Genomic DNA, 14,346 nt, shown 5'->3' with positions numbered 1-14,346 from the left:
ATCAGTGCCAAATCTTTCAAATCCAATTCGGCCAAATTAATTTGGGACAGTGATCTGAATCACCAAATTGAATCACCCCCCCCCCCCCCCGCCCCAATTGGCCAAATCTGAATTGAATACTGGCCACTTTGCACAGGCCTAGTAATTACAGCATGTCAGAGCAACCTCCCTGCATGTTTATAGGCACTTCTAGATTTTAAGTGGAAATTAATGGAAAATCATCCTAGTTTTGAAAACTCAGGGGATTCAGATAATATTTATACATGCAAACTTTGTTTTTATCTAAGATAAACCTCTAAGGGTGCGTCCACACATGCAGGCACATGCACTTGCAGCAGCTCAAATAGAAGTGGTTCAAATTTGAGCCAGGGATTTTTGCCTGAGTGCATGTGCCTGGACCTGCACTTTGGTGTGGGGCAAATTGTGCCACTTTGGGCAAAATAACCCTGCCTGGCTCCTTCTGGATCTGCAGCCAGGGGGAGCTAGAGCTATAAAAAGCTTCCTTGTGCTGGCCCTAGCAATATAAAAACATGCCCTAGCAAGTATGTCAGGGCTACTCACTCTCAGGAGCTTCTGGGCCCCAGCCAGTTGGTATCTGGGGTCACTAGCCCCTTGTGCCAGCTGGACTGCTGAAGCATCATCCCAAATCCATTTTTTTTTAAAACCCCAAATCCACGTTCTTCACAATGAGAACAAAAGACCACTACACACACACACACACACGTATATATATATATATATATATAGAGAGAGAGAGAGAGAAAGACTGATCAGTTGGGTAATACTTTATTGATATATTTACAATGTTAATGCAGTTTGGAAGCCTACCAGTGTCTCTATCATCATAATGAAATAAATACTAAATATATATATATATATATATGTTGATGTGTACTCTTGGTTTTCTTCTCATATAATGGGCGTGTAATGGGGGGGATGTAGGGTTTGCAGGAGAGGGGAGGGAACGGGTGTGGGAGAAGGCAGGTGGGTGTGTGGGTGGGTTCAAGGATGTGGGGGGGATGAGGGTGGGTGTGTGGGTAGGTGTGCGGTGATTGCAGGGGGACTGTGGGTGTGGGGGGACCTGGTGGGGGGGCTTCTCAGGAGGGGTGGGTCTCCTGGCTCCAACAGGGTGCAGGCCCCCCACACAGCACATAGACTGCTCCCTCTGCAGGGTCCCAGTCACCCTTCAGGGCCATAACCCGCCTCCCCCCACTGGGTCCCAGCCACCCTGCAAGGCCACAGCCCCCCTGTGCAGGACCCACAACTTACCCCCTACAGCAGCAGTGGAAGTGGGGCACTCAGAGCCTGCTGCTGCCAGCCTCCCCCCCACCTCCCCACCTGCAGTTCAATATAGTCCTGAGCAGCTCAGAGCTGGTGCTGCTTGTGCTACTCATCAGGGACTGGCGCCAGTCACTGGCATCACCCGGGGGCTGGCGCCACTTGCAGGGAATGTGTGTTGCACTGAGCCAGGTCCTGCCAACACTGGGGCCACTAACACCACCAGCCTGCGCCAGTTCCATGGTGGCAGGATCCGGGTTGGCTCAGCACACTGTCCATGCGCACTGTGCTGGGTGCTACCTCCAGCAGCAGTGCTGCTTGTCCCACAGTGCCTGCAGGTAGGAGGCGCACAGCAGGACCTGGCCCAGTGCGGCTCACTAATCCGGCTTTGCACCAGAGAGGGAGGCATGGCTCTGGGAGGTGTGGCTCCTGTGCAAACTCACACCAGCTGCATGGCTTGGGCTGCATCAGGTCAGGCCAGTGCGGTGCATTTTCCATGAGGCTCAGGCCCCACCGACCAGATCTGGCCTGGGCTATGCAGCTAGCATGTGTTTACACAGGAGCCATGCCTCCCAGAACCATGCCCCCTGCTCTAGTGCAAAGCCAGTCTAGCAAGCCACACTGGGCTGGGTTGGGTCAGGTCCCACTGTGTGCCACCAGCTCTGCCGGAGCTGCCATGCATCACCAACTCCACCCCACAACATCCCCATGCCACTCCTCACACCCCTCCACCCCACATCTCTAACTTACCCTTGACAACACCGGGGCAGCAGAAGCACCACAGAGATGCTCTGGCCAGAAACGAGAGCATCTCTCCTGGAGGGCTGACTCCTGGGTTGCCTCCAGGCACAGTCTGGGACCATGCCTTGCCCCACTATTCTGTGGAGCACTTTTTTTTTGGACCCCTGGATCTCCAGGGGTCTAATGTTGCCCTCACGCTGCAAACTGGCAGCACAGGGAACATTTTTTCATTCCCACATGTGCCTCTTGCAGCATCTCAAAGGGCTTTGAGACACTGTAAGACACACGTGTGCACTGATGTGGATGTGCCCTAAATGTTTTGAAGTCCATACATTATTACCCTACTTTGTCCTTAACTCAGTTGCTCATTTTATAGTTTGTTTTAAAGAATTGCCCACACTATGTCTCTCCCTTTTTCATGTAAAATACAGCAGCTGCCTTATGATTTCTGTGCAGAATACTGAGCTATATTCATCAGTATGTAAAGAGTAGTTGTGATTAGGGCTGTGCGAAATTTCACCATCTGTTTCATTTTGATGCTGTTTCGACTCATTTTGAGCTCAAAACAGCAAAATCAAAATGAAACAGATGACTTTGAAACAGCCACAAAACAAGGTCAGTCGAAACATTTCAAAAGTTTTGAAACATTTCAAGTTTCAAAGCTGAAGCTGGGCTTGCCTGCAGGGAAACAGAAAATAAGGAGAGGGAGAGGGTAGAGGGGGGAAGTCGGGGGAAGGACTGCTGTTATATTGACTGTGTAGCTGGCCAGTGACTATCATCCTTCCATGAGGTTCCGTTCAATCCCCATGCTCTGGGGGAGGGATGGAAAAACAGCATAAAAGGCAGCACTGTTTAAACTGGCTTGCTTTCTGCCTTGGGGTCAGTTACTGAGCTGTTTTCCAGCAGCTCAGCAGCATCAGACAACAAGGGCTACCATTCATTTCCTACTTGCTAGCCAAGCAAGAGATATTTCAGAATAGGAAGCAAGACATATTTATATTTGTCATTATACGTTTATAGTTTCTTTGCACCCACACACACATTATCAGATTTATATAGGAATGTGAATAAATGTATATATTTGTAGAAAAGCAAGACATGAAACACACCATAAAGCATGGTGGAAAGGCAGGTGGTGGCAAGCCTTCAGGGAGGGGCGGAAGGCGGGGTAGAGGGAAGGATGTTAGTTCCCCACCCTGCAAACTGAGACGCAGCCTCTTTCCTCCAGCTAGAAGGGATGAGGTTTCCACAAGTAGTGAGGAGAGGGGAGTAGTGCCAGTGCCACTGCCTGTGCCTGAGACTGCATCCCCTCCATGAGCACCAGCCACCGCCACCATGAAAACAACAAGCAGCAGCACCAGCACCAGCATGACAGTCTTCTTGACCCCCATTTCACTTCCCATACTGAGCCTTCCAGTGCCAGAGGAAGAACTGGAGCTGGATCTCAGTGCCCTAGCAAGGGAAATTCTGGGGAAGGAGGGGGAACCATCTGAGTTTGTGCACCATACCCCTCAAGTTTCCCCTAGAGCCAGGTCTCCTTCCCAAAAAGGCACTTTGGAGGAGGTTGAAGTAGAGGTGGAGGCAAGTGGCCCAGCTGAGTCTGCTCCTCCTGTTGCTGTGCCTTTGCCTGCTGAGGAGGGGGAAAGTGCATCATCATCCATACATGCACCTGCACCCCAGAAGCAAGCACGTAGTGTGGTCTGGAATCATTTTGAGCTGGCAGATGATCCCACATATGCTATCTGCCTGCACTGTGGAGCCAAAATCAGCTGGGGCAAGGGAACAAAACACATGAGCACCAGGTCCCTGTGCATCTCCACAGGCACCACCCCCTTGCCCTTGCTCCTCCTCAGCCTGGCAACAGCAGGAGCATGCCCAAAAGGAAGTCCCCCTCTTGCTCCAAAGTCCCCATCCCCACAAAGCAGAGGCAGGCCACCCTGGAACAGTGGGGGAAAGGTGGACAGAAAACCGGATGTGTTTCAAGGACGAGCAAGATCACCCAGAGCATTGGAGAGATGCTTGCTGTTGATGGCCAGCCCTTCTCCTTAGTTGAGCGGCCAGGGTTCAGGCAGCTCATGGCGTTAATGGCCCCATCCTATCCCCGTATGCACCTCCGTCAGCAGGACGATGGTGCCCTCCCTGTATGAGGCATGCAGGAAGTACTTGAGGGAGGAGCTGCTCAGCATAGGTCCGCAGGTGGCCTTACACTTTACCTCAGATGGCCTTACACTTTACCTTGGACATCAGGAGCAGCTGGGGTGGAAATCATGCCTACCTCCCTCACAGGGCACTGGTGTGACCATTTAGGTTGTTGGTGGGCTCTTCTTCCAGCCAAAGTGATGGATGAGTCCTACAATGCAACAGAGATCACGGGGTCAATGAACCGCTTGGTGCAGGGGTGGCTCATTGGGCAGGGCAAGCTCACCCCTGGGGTTCATGGTCACCGACAATGGGGCCAATATGGTCAAGGCGGTCCATGATGGCATACAAGTTGCGCAAGGCGGTCTGCTGTTTGGCATACAAGTTGCACCTCATTGTCAGGGACACCTTGGACGGGGACAGGGCTACCGGTGACAGCACCGGCACCACCAGCAAGCTCATTTCCAGATGCAGGAAGGTGGCAGCTACTTCCAGCAGAGTATCAAGAGGAGCAAGATGCTGCAGGGCAAACAAACAGAGCTGAACATCCCACAGCACAAAATCATGCAGGATGTGGAGACTCGGTGGAACTCCACATACCTGGTGCTAGAATAGCTGGTGGAGCAACAGAAGGCCATCCATGAGATGGCCTTGCTCAGGGAGGTTGGGATCAGCGGCCCCCTGAACAGAGCTGAGTGGGATACCAACTCTCAGATATTTGTGGTCCTTAACCCTTCCTTGAGGCCACCGAGACCCTCAGCGCTGGTGATGCGCTCCTTAGCCGGGTGATCCCTGTAGTAAGGGAAGCCAAATGAAGAGCTTCCAGGGGATCAATGTTCAGAGCTGGGGCAAGCTGGTGTCACCAGATGTCCAGGCACTGGTGAGGCAGTTAAAGGAAGGCATCAGGAAATGGCTTGATCCCTTGTGGTCCAGTACGGTCCACGTACTGGCTGCCATGTGTGACCCAAGGGTGAAGGACACCATATGTGGGAGCCAAACACTGAATCAGTAGACGGAGGTACTGGTGAAGAGAGCCAGGGAGACAGAAGGGTGGAGGCAAGGAAACGTGGAAGAGAGGGATCCACTGTCCCATGCTAGCACAGCATCCACCAGCCAGTCTCCTTCTCCACCACAGGTGCTGCCAATGTGGGCCAACAGCATGGCTTCCATGGTAGGATCCAAAGGCACCAGACCCCACCATGAGGCAGGTAGTGCTCAGGTCTTGGTGGCTGCTTATTTCACTGAGGACGTGGAGCCACTGCTGTGCAACAACATTGGCCTACTGGGCAAGCCGCAGCCAGATGTGGCAGGATCTAACCACGGTTGCCCGTGAACACCTGTCCTGTCCACTGACCAGTGTTCCAAGCAAGAGGGCGTTCAGCATTGCTGGGGATGTAGTGACACCCCACTGCACCTGCTTGGATCCTGGTTTGGTGGAGGTGGAGCAGCTGGTGTCCCTCAAGGTGAACCTCCTGCTGCTGGGGATCCCCAAGCTCTAGGTGCAGATGGAGTGAATGCCACCCTCCTCGCTCCATCCACATCTATTTCCTTTTGTCATTTTTAAAAAGCCAGTTAATGCCCTGCTGTCAGAGCTGGAGGGGGCACATCACCAGCCAGCAGGGGAAAAACAGGTCCCTGCTGAGCTTCTGTGCCAGGATGAACTTGGAGGTATGGGCTGGGGCTATGGGGAAGGAGAAAGCCCCAGGTCCTGGGCATGACCACTAAAACTGTACTCTGCCAGGATCAGGGAGGCCTGGTGGAACTACTGGCAGTGCAGCAGCCCTAGGAAATGCCAGGACCAAGGATGTCCCTGGTGAAAGACATGTAAGAGGCACCATAACCTCCAGCTACCATATGCACCCCCACAGTCCTGGCTGCTGAAAGCCCAGACCCCCCACATCTTTGACAGGCCTGAGGCTTGCTGGTTGTATTGGAGTTGTGAGGCTCCAGGTGAGCTCAGCTTAGCTGCCTGGGATGCCAGTTTTCAGCTTGAAAAACCCTTTGTTAGACTGAGTAAGCACCTGCAGTTCATGTGTGTGCTGTTCCTGGATGGAAGGAATAGTAAAGAAGCCAGAGGCTGGCATGCAGTGCAGGCAAGAAAGCCAATCAGTGAAAATGGAAATGGAGGTGTCAGGAGCTGAGGGACAGGCTGGGGTGGGCAAGGAAGGGGGATGGAGCAGCACAGGTAAAAGTGTAGAGGTACCTGGGGAGTCAGATGTCCAGCAGGTTGTAGTATGTCAGAATTCCAATGTCCATATTGAGTCCATGAGTTTCTGTACCTAGGAGGCTGATGAAGTGCAGTTCATATCCTTCGTGGGGAGGATTCCTTCTGTGTCTGTTCACATTAATATTCCCCTAGGGCTGGAGACAGGATCTAGGATTTAGCTCAGAGTATCTAAAACACATATGGAATATTTGCATGCATCTCTTGCATAGTTCAGTGTTCCTTGATGAGTACAAAGAGATATATACTAGGTTCCGAAAACAAATCAGTGAACCAAGTTTTTTGGTCTAGTTAAATTGCGGTTAGTGGAGGCAAGGGCGGATCCTGAGGGGGTGTGGCAGCATGGTTTCACCCCTCTTGGGCTGTGCTGCATGCATAGTCTGGGGATCTGGCTGGAGCCCCTGCATTCACACAGCTCTGGAGCCCAAGGAGTGAAAGCTGCTGCCACCTTTTTTCCCCTGCTACTGAATTCAGCAGGGAGTGGGGAGGGAGGGGAAGGGCAAACAGCTACAGCATTCACTGGGCTCCTGAGTCGTGCAAAAACAGGGGCTTCAGCCAGATCCCACCCCATACTGGTAACCGCAGAGCTCACTGCTCATTCCACACACCCACTATTGCCCCAGCAAGAGGGGTTGTGGCATAAGCAACCCTATGTGCCACCAGAGGATTCTGCTATGCAAAGAGAAACTTCAGCTGGCCATTTAGGCTAATTATTTCTACATTGTCCTTCTGACAGAGGCCAGAGAACTTGCAATTTGAAGTGGACTCCAGTTTTTGATGTGAGTGGCAATTTGGGAAGTAGATGTTTGTCCTTCACTTGTCCTGTATACTCCAAATTGGGTGGGATTGGAGCACCCCTCACTGCCTCATTGTTAACTGAGGACAAGTAAAAAACCTAGCAGGGTCCTACAGTAAAGCTACCATTGCACTGTCAGAACAGTTATTTTTAAATGGATGCCAGTCCTTCCATCCATCCAGCAGCAAAAAGAGCCATGTAAATCCCTGGGTGTCCCTTCCCACTGCCTCTTTGGCCATTTAACACCCAGCATGGAAGAGAAAGAAGAGAATGGATGAACCCCCTGCCCACTCTGCCTTCTCATACTCCTGGGTTATCCAGGAATAAGCAAAAGGTCTCTCTACATACCAGGGAGATTCTTGCTGGTCTGTGAATATAGGAGTCTACATGCTGAGTTGGTGCTGGTAAAGAGGGCACTGGGTAGAGTGGAGTGCTGTGGAGTGTGTGTTGGGAAGACTGGGCTCTACAACAGGAATTGACACCAGTCTGCCCCAGTGATCCAAGTTCACACTGAAGCTGCGGTATGGTGGTTAAAGTCACCATCATGTTTATTTGTTTATTTTCAGCATTGAGTTTCTTAGGATTGTTCTTTTTTAAGAAGTCTAGAGAAGGAGAAGCAGCCACAGGGATTAAAATACTGTATCTAAGTGGAATTCTTCCTGTTCTCTAACCAGCATTGCTAGAACACCTTTCCAGACTCTCTAGAGGTGTAGTTAATGTAGATGATGTGATTTATCATGTCACTTCATACTTAAAGAGTCCTTCATCTGGTGATTATTGCCGTAATGATTTGTAATAGATTTCTGGCTCAATTACTGTGCAAGCACAGTATACTGTGTGAAATGTGAAATATTACATGTATTAGGATGCAAATTCCTATAGCCTGCAATGGCTCAGGAAAACTTTCTTATAAATGCTGTATGCTACAGCCTTGTGCTGGATGCATAGAAGCCACTTTTAATTTCAACGTCTCATTTTTCCATAAACCCTTAACTCTGAATCACATACCAAGGTACCAGTTTCAACATACTATTTTTTTCTCACTTGTTCTTTGCCTAACAATTAGAAACCTCTAATTCCAAGCTGAGTCCTTGAAGCCTTTTCAGCACAAAAAAAGTCTTTAAAGCCACATTATCTCTTTGTGACAAATGGGGGGGTTGCCGTTTACAGTATGAGTCTTGACAGATGCTGATGATAACTGTGTTACTACAGCAGCCACCTGATGGGTCCACTTCCCCAAACAAGTATCTAAATTCCCTTTAAACATTTCAAGCTATATGTTAAATTTATGCTAACACATAGTTTAAATTATGCCCTGGCTGGTTCAGCCAGGCTGTCTGCTGCTTCCTCTGCCATAGAACTTCTTTCTGCAAAGGGCACAATTCCACAGTGACTTCCAAGGCATCGTATTTTGGGGTTCACTTGAATGTTTTGTTGGGGTCTAAACGAATTTTCATTAAAATCAGTAGAAAGAACAAGGAATGCCCTTCAGTATGAATGAGCCAATATTTGCTGGCAGTATTTGTGGTGTTTACATCAGGTACTCAACATGTCCCATAGCATGCTTCTCTAGAGATATGATGCCTTCCTTATTAGATATATCTCTCCTATGTGATATAGATGGATTCTATTGAGCTTCATCCATAAAAAGGAAAGGCTTTCTGCACTTTTAACTTACGTCCCTTCCCATCCTAGGATAGGCCAGTTTCTCTCATTAGTGTCTAGTGAGTTAGGTGAGATAGGAGGAGGGCAAATACATTTTTTCTGCAGATTAAAACTGGTAGGGCAGCACTGCTGTCATAGCTGTACAGGTCTTTGAGCAACAAGTCTTTGTTATTAAAGGTACATTCTACACTTTGTACTTTGAGGCAGTGCTTTTTATGCTTTTGTACTATGCCTTTTGGCTTCCAGGATTATAAAGTAGTCAGCTATGAGGTTATGTTCATGCCGGTCAGCTGTGGATCTTCATTTTGGTAATATATTCACATACAGAGACCTTTGTATCATCAGTAAAATGTGCTTTAGGTGCTTTTAAAAAATAAGCTGCCTATACAAGAGTAGTCCTTATAACTCACCAATGTAGCTGGGCTGACCCATATATTTCAGATTTGTAAGGGTGATATTTGCAGTATCGGAGTTAGCAGTAGCCCTATGTAAATATTGAGAGATAAAGTCTTGGCTTCAGAAGGAAATAATAAGATATATACAGATATTGAAGAATAGAATAGTAAGCATCACTAACTCATAAAAAATTAACTTGCTTGCAGTATTGACACCACCCCTGCTCAGGTTCCATTCCTCTTCCATATTTCTGCTTGACTGATTATGCCCTGCTTTCCATGGATGTCACAGTTCTGTAATTCTGTTTGACTATGTTTTCCAATGCAACAGTTCAATCAGAGTAAGTATCTAAAGGCATAGACTCTAAAACTGTTCCCTGTCTTGCCCTAAGAAGTCATCTGGGTACATTTTGTGCTTAAACTACTTAAGTGGCCTTTTAAAATTAGCTTCCTTATGTGTAAAGGATATAGTGATTGGCACTACATAAATACTTAAGATAGATTGATCAAGTGAAAAGAGTGTAGGCAGTCTGGCCTAGTGGGCAGGCTGTCAAGTGATGACCATGTACAGGAGCTAAAGTCCAAGGTACCCAAACCAAGGGTTAATACCAGAAGCAGAGTCCCAGTTATAGGCCAGTTCAAGGTTCTGGAGTTGGAGGCCACATTACTATATCCAGGGGCAGAATCCAAATCACAGGCTGAATCAGGGTTCTAGAATAAGAGGGTGAGTTACCAAAGCCAAAGAAAATTTCCAAGCTGCCAGAGTCCAGAAGCAAAGCTGAGCAGGGTCAAACATCAGAAAACGAAGAACACAGGATCTCAAGGGGCTTACAGAAAGTACTGTTGGCTGGGCTGCCTATTAGACCTTCTGACTACATTTCATAGATTTGTAGATTATAAGGCCGGAAGGGACCTTCAAAGATCATTGGGTCCAGCCCCCTGCACCAAGTGGGAAAGATAACTCTGGGTCAGATGACCCCAGCACGGTGACTGTCTAGTGTGCTCTTGAAAATTTCCAGGGTAGGCGATTGCACCACCTCTGGAGGAAGCTTGTTTCACAGTCTGAACACCCTGACTGTGAAGAAGTTTTTTCTAATGTTGAGCCTGAATCAGTCTTCCAGGAGTTTGTGGCCATTACTCCTGGTTTTCCCCTCGGTTGCCCTGATGAACAGTTGCTCACCGATCCCCTGATGTTTTCCCCTAGTGTAGCGGTTAGCTACTACCAGGTCCCCTCTCAGCCTTCTTTTCTTCAGGCTGAAGAGTCCCAGATCCCTCAGTCTTTCCTTGTATGTCTTGCCTTTTAAGACACTGAGCATACAGGTGGCTCTTTGGACTCTCTCAAGCTTGTCCATGTCCTTGTTAAAGTGTGGGACCCAGAACTGGACACAGTACTTCCAGCTGCGGTCTCATCAGTGCTGAGCAGAGCAGAGCAGAAGAATCACCTCCTTGGTTGTGCTAGAGATGCATCAATTAATGCATGCCAGAGTATTATTTAAATTATATGTTGTTTGGTTCCTGTTTACAGCTATCTAACTAGCTGGAGGGCAGAGCCAGAAGTGACAATTTTCACCTGTTCTGGCTACAGAAAGCTGTCTGTGACCAAACACAAGTGCAGACAGCTTCAAAAATGGCCAGTTAGGTGAAAATCTGAACCCTCATTGCATGAGGGGTCAGATATAGACATTTCAAAACAGAGTGTCTTCTGTAACTTCTGTCTGCACTGCCTCCCAGCCTGTCACTGTTTTCAGAATGGGAGGAGGGACAGGGAGCAGAGTGAGTTCAGTCTGTGGGTTTTTCAGCCCCCACTGATATACCAACAGTGAACTTCTGTTTGGTCCGGGAGATTGTTGTAACTCAGAATGCTTCCTGCAAAGTGTTCTGTTACAGTGGGGAGTTGCACTTCTGTCTGAACCCAGTGTTAAGTGAGTTTCACTTTCCTTTCACTGAACTGTTTAGGATGGATTATATTTGTTTTCTACCACTGGCTGCTTGCATTGTGTTTAGTGTTTTATACATGAAGCATTTATCTCATTGAAACTTGCCATGGAAGGTGTGCAGTACTTCTGTGCAGTATTTTTAAGCTACATTATAAATATTTGTATTATAGCTGATAAAATTACAGTTTATGGCTACATGCTACCTCTTTCCTGTAACTGTAGCCATATATTACAGATCAGTAAAACTTTATTTGGTATAGCTTTTTCTGTTTGAACTGTGTCTCCAAATGCTTTGCAGAATTCAGTAACAGAAAAAAAAATAGCATATAGAAATTACAGAAAGTGTGATAAGGATGACCTGGGCCAAATTCTGTTCCTCCTACATATGCAAATAGTTCCTTGCATCCTGCTCTAATTACGGTCTCATACAGGTTCTCCTGGGAGCGTCACTGTTCTCTTAGGAGAAACAGGAGAAACCATGTGTCTACAGATGCTCAGGCTTTTTATCCCAATGTAAAAATAGTCACTCCAGGCAAAAAAATAACCTGGGAACAATCACAGTTAAATCATTTGCAAGAGAGTTTCTTTTTGTAGAATGAATGTCTGTACAACACAGGCTGACGATGGGCAGTCTGGGTTAGCCAATTAGGGCTGCCATATGCACTGCTGCCATCTGTTGCCAGGCAGACTGAAGGAGTCCACAGAACATAGTGTGGGCACAGGGTCCTTCCCTGGCTGCACAGTGTCAGCATTGCAAGCTCTCCACTAATCAGGGCCTCGGTATTCAAATGTCTGTACACACAGCTCTGAGTAAGTTTTTCTACCATGAGACCAAACCTGGGATAGTCTCCCAGATAATTTGAATGTGTTTGTGTAGCCTAAGATCAATAACAAACATCCCTTGACTTCATTGGAAGCCAAATCAGACCAGTTAGTTTAACCAGTACTTGCAGATGTAAAGTAAGATTTTGAACCAGTAGTGTGGTAAAATTAAAGTAGTCAAATATATGGCCAAATAAAAAGCCAAATTATGGCCTGGACCTGTGAGTGCAAAGGATGAAGGGAGTTTAAGGTTCTTTGAGTCACAGTCTCTCCCTCCCAAACTGCTTCTTGCACTGAGCAATTGTAAGCTGATGATCTAGCCCAAAGAAGTAAACTGAGAAACATCAAGGTTTCAAGTGATCAGGAGTTATCTTAGTAATGTTGAGATATTTACTACTTTATTCTGGTTAGAGTATGCATGTGAAATAGTTTGATGACATAATTTTATAAAACAATGATAATAGGTTTTGGTCACTACAGTTTATATATAGTTTTTAGGGAATGTTTACTAGACAAAAAGAAAAATCTGTTTCTTTCATTAACTGTATGAAAATATAATAGACTTTTAAAAATTAATTGTTTGTTTAGCTCCATCCTTTTCATGGAAAAATCTTCACTGGTATATTTAGTGCTTAGTCAGTGTATTTACTGTGCTGCTACAGCTTGAGCAATTTTTTCTTGGTTGTAACCAATTGAAGATTGAATATTGTTGAAAACATTTCTTCTTCTTTTAACTGAATCGGTGACTATTATTTGTAACAAGCATAATGTTATATAGCACTAAAACAGTCATTTTGACATTACTCTGAATTGCTTAAGACAGATATACAGTAGGTTCCATCCAAGTATTCAGCACATGAGACAGTTTATTTAAACACTGTAAACAAGGCACAGGTCAAAGAATAATCAAAACAGTTTGTAAACCCCCTGTAAGTCGTAGATGATATTATCATGTTATTTAAGAAATGTTTTCATATTAGAAATGTAACTAGAAATGAACAAATTATGATAAAAACTGTGCTGTTAAAGGGTCAAAATTCAGACTCAGTAGCCCAGTCGTATAACCTCAAAATACTTTTATATACTACCGTGAGCAGATCTAGGATTTCAAAAAAAGGGGTACAACAGATGTTGGCATCACAGCTTGAACATAGAGGAGCTGGGGCCAGCACTGCTGGAGCTCCCAGACCAGCACTGGACACCTCAAGGGTGAGCAGGTATCAGGTGCAAGAAAGGGGCACCTGCCTGCCACCTCTGTCCCCTGGTGAGCCCAGTACCCTGCATAGCCAATACTCATACCCCCTGGCTGGAGCAGGCCAGGAGCAGCCTCCCACCATATTATTCAGTTTAAGATCAAAACAAAACCAACTTTATTTGAAGGTCCACAAGTTTGTTAGATTATATAAGTAAGCAAACTCATGCACCTTTAGATAAAGATGGTTATCAAGAATATTAAAAAGGAGAGAGGGTCATTAATGTCTGTGGAGTGAAGAGGTTAGAAGGAATCAGGTACATTGTAATGAGCAGGGATCCGGGTTTTCTGTTTCTCATGGAAAAATGGAGTAAACTGTAGATTTTAACTTTTACAGGAGGCAAACATGGATTTCTCATTTTACCAGACAAACCTGTGGATTTTTCAATTATGCAATAAGCTCCCTGCAGGCTGTCAGAGTTCCAGCCTGCAGGGAGCTGAGAGGGAGCGGGAGGAAGGTGATGAGACAGGGGGCGCCACATACATGTACATGCACATGGCCCAAGGCAGCCTGAAGAGCAGCTCTAGCAGGTAAATGGGGGGAGGTGGAGAGGGGGATTGAGGACACTGTAGTGGGGGAGGGAGGGAGTTGGGTGGACCTGGGGTTGCTGCCCAGCCAGGTGGTGCTTGGGCCTTGGGGCCCAGGGCCACAATGTGTGGCTGCAGGGCCCCAGTGGGGAGCAGGATGAGACCGTGGGTGGCTTGTCCAGGGGAGGGCCGACTCCCCCCTGCCGCACACACTTCTGAGGTGCAGGTGTTATACACTAATTGCCAATTGCTCAAAAGATGAGTGAGACCTTATAAGGTCAGCCGGAGCCTGGCACCACTCAGCCCCAGCAGTCCCAGCTCCCAGACAGCATGCAGAGTCCTGCCGAGCCGCGCTGCAGCTGTACCATGGGGCAGCTGCCACACAGATGCCAGGTGGTGGGGGGGGGCAATCCCTGCTGCCCCCCACTACCCCGTGCTGTGCAGGGGGGCTCTGCCATGACCCTCAGAGGCACTAATTGCCTTTTTTTTTGAAGTGCCAAGAGGCTGGGGCTGGGCAGGGGGATGGGGCCAGACAGGACAGCCATGGCAGCTTTTCCAGCGGGTTCCCG

At 47.5% G+C, this 14,346-nt stretch overlaps 1 protein-coding gene across 28 annotated transcripts in view; it reads left to right on the top strand.

Annotated features, from left to right (window-relative positions):
* The window catches only part of ANK3 (ankyrin 3), a 595,175-nt gene that overhangs the window by 391,173 nt on the left and 189,656 nt on the right, over positions 1 to 14,346 (top strand). The gene's annotated exons all lie outside the window — the stretch shown is intronic.

Source organism: Alligator sinensis, unplaced genomic scaffold, assembly GCF_000455745.1.
Source record: "Alligator sinensis unplaced genomic scaffold, ASM45574v1 scaffold674_1, whole genome shotgun sequence".
Classification (NCBI taxonomy): domain Eukaryota; kingdom Metazoa; phylum Chordata; order Crocodylia; family Alligatoridae; genus Alligator; species Alligator sinensis.
Note: the sequence above shows the minus strand (reverse complement) of the source record. Positions and strands in the feature narration are given on the sequence as shown.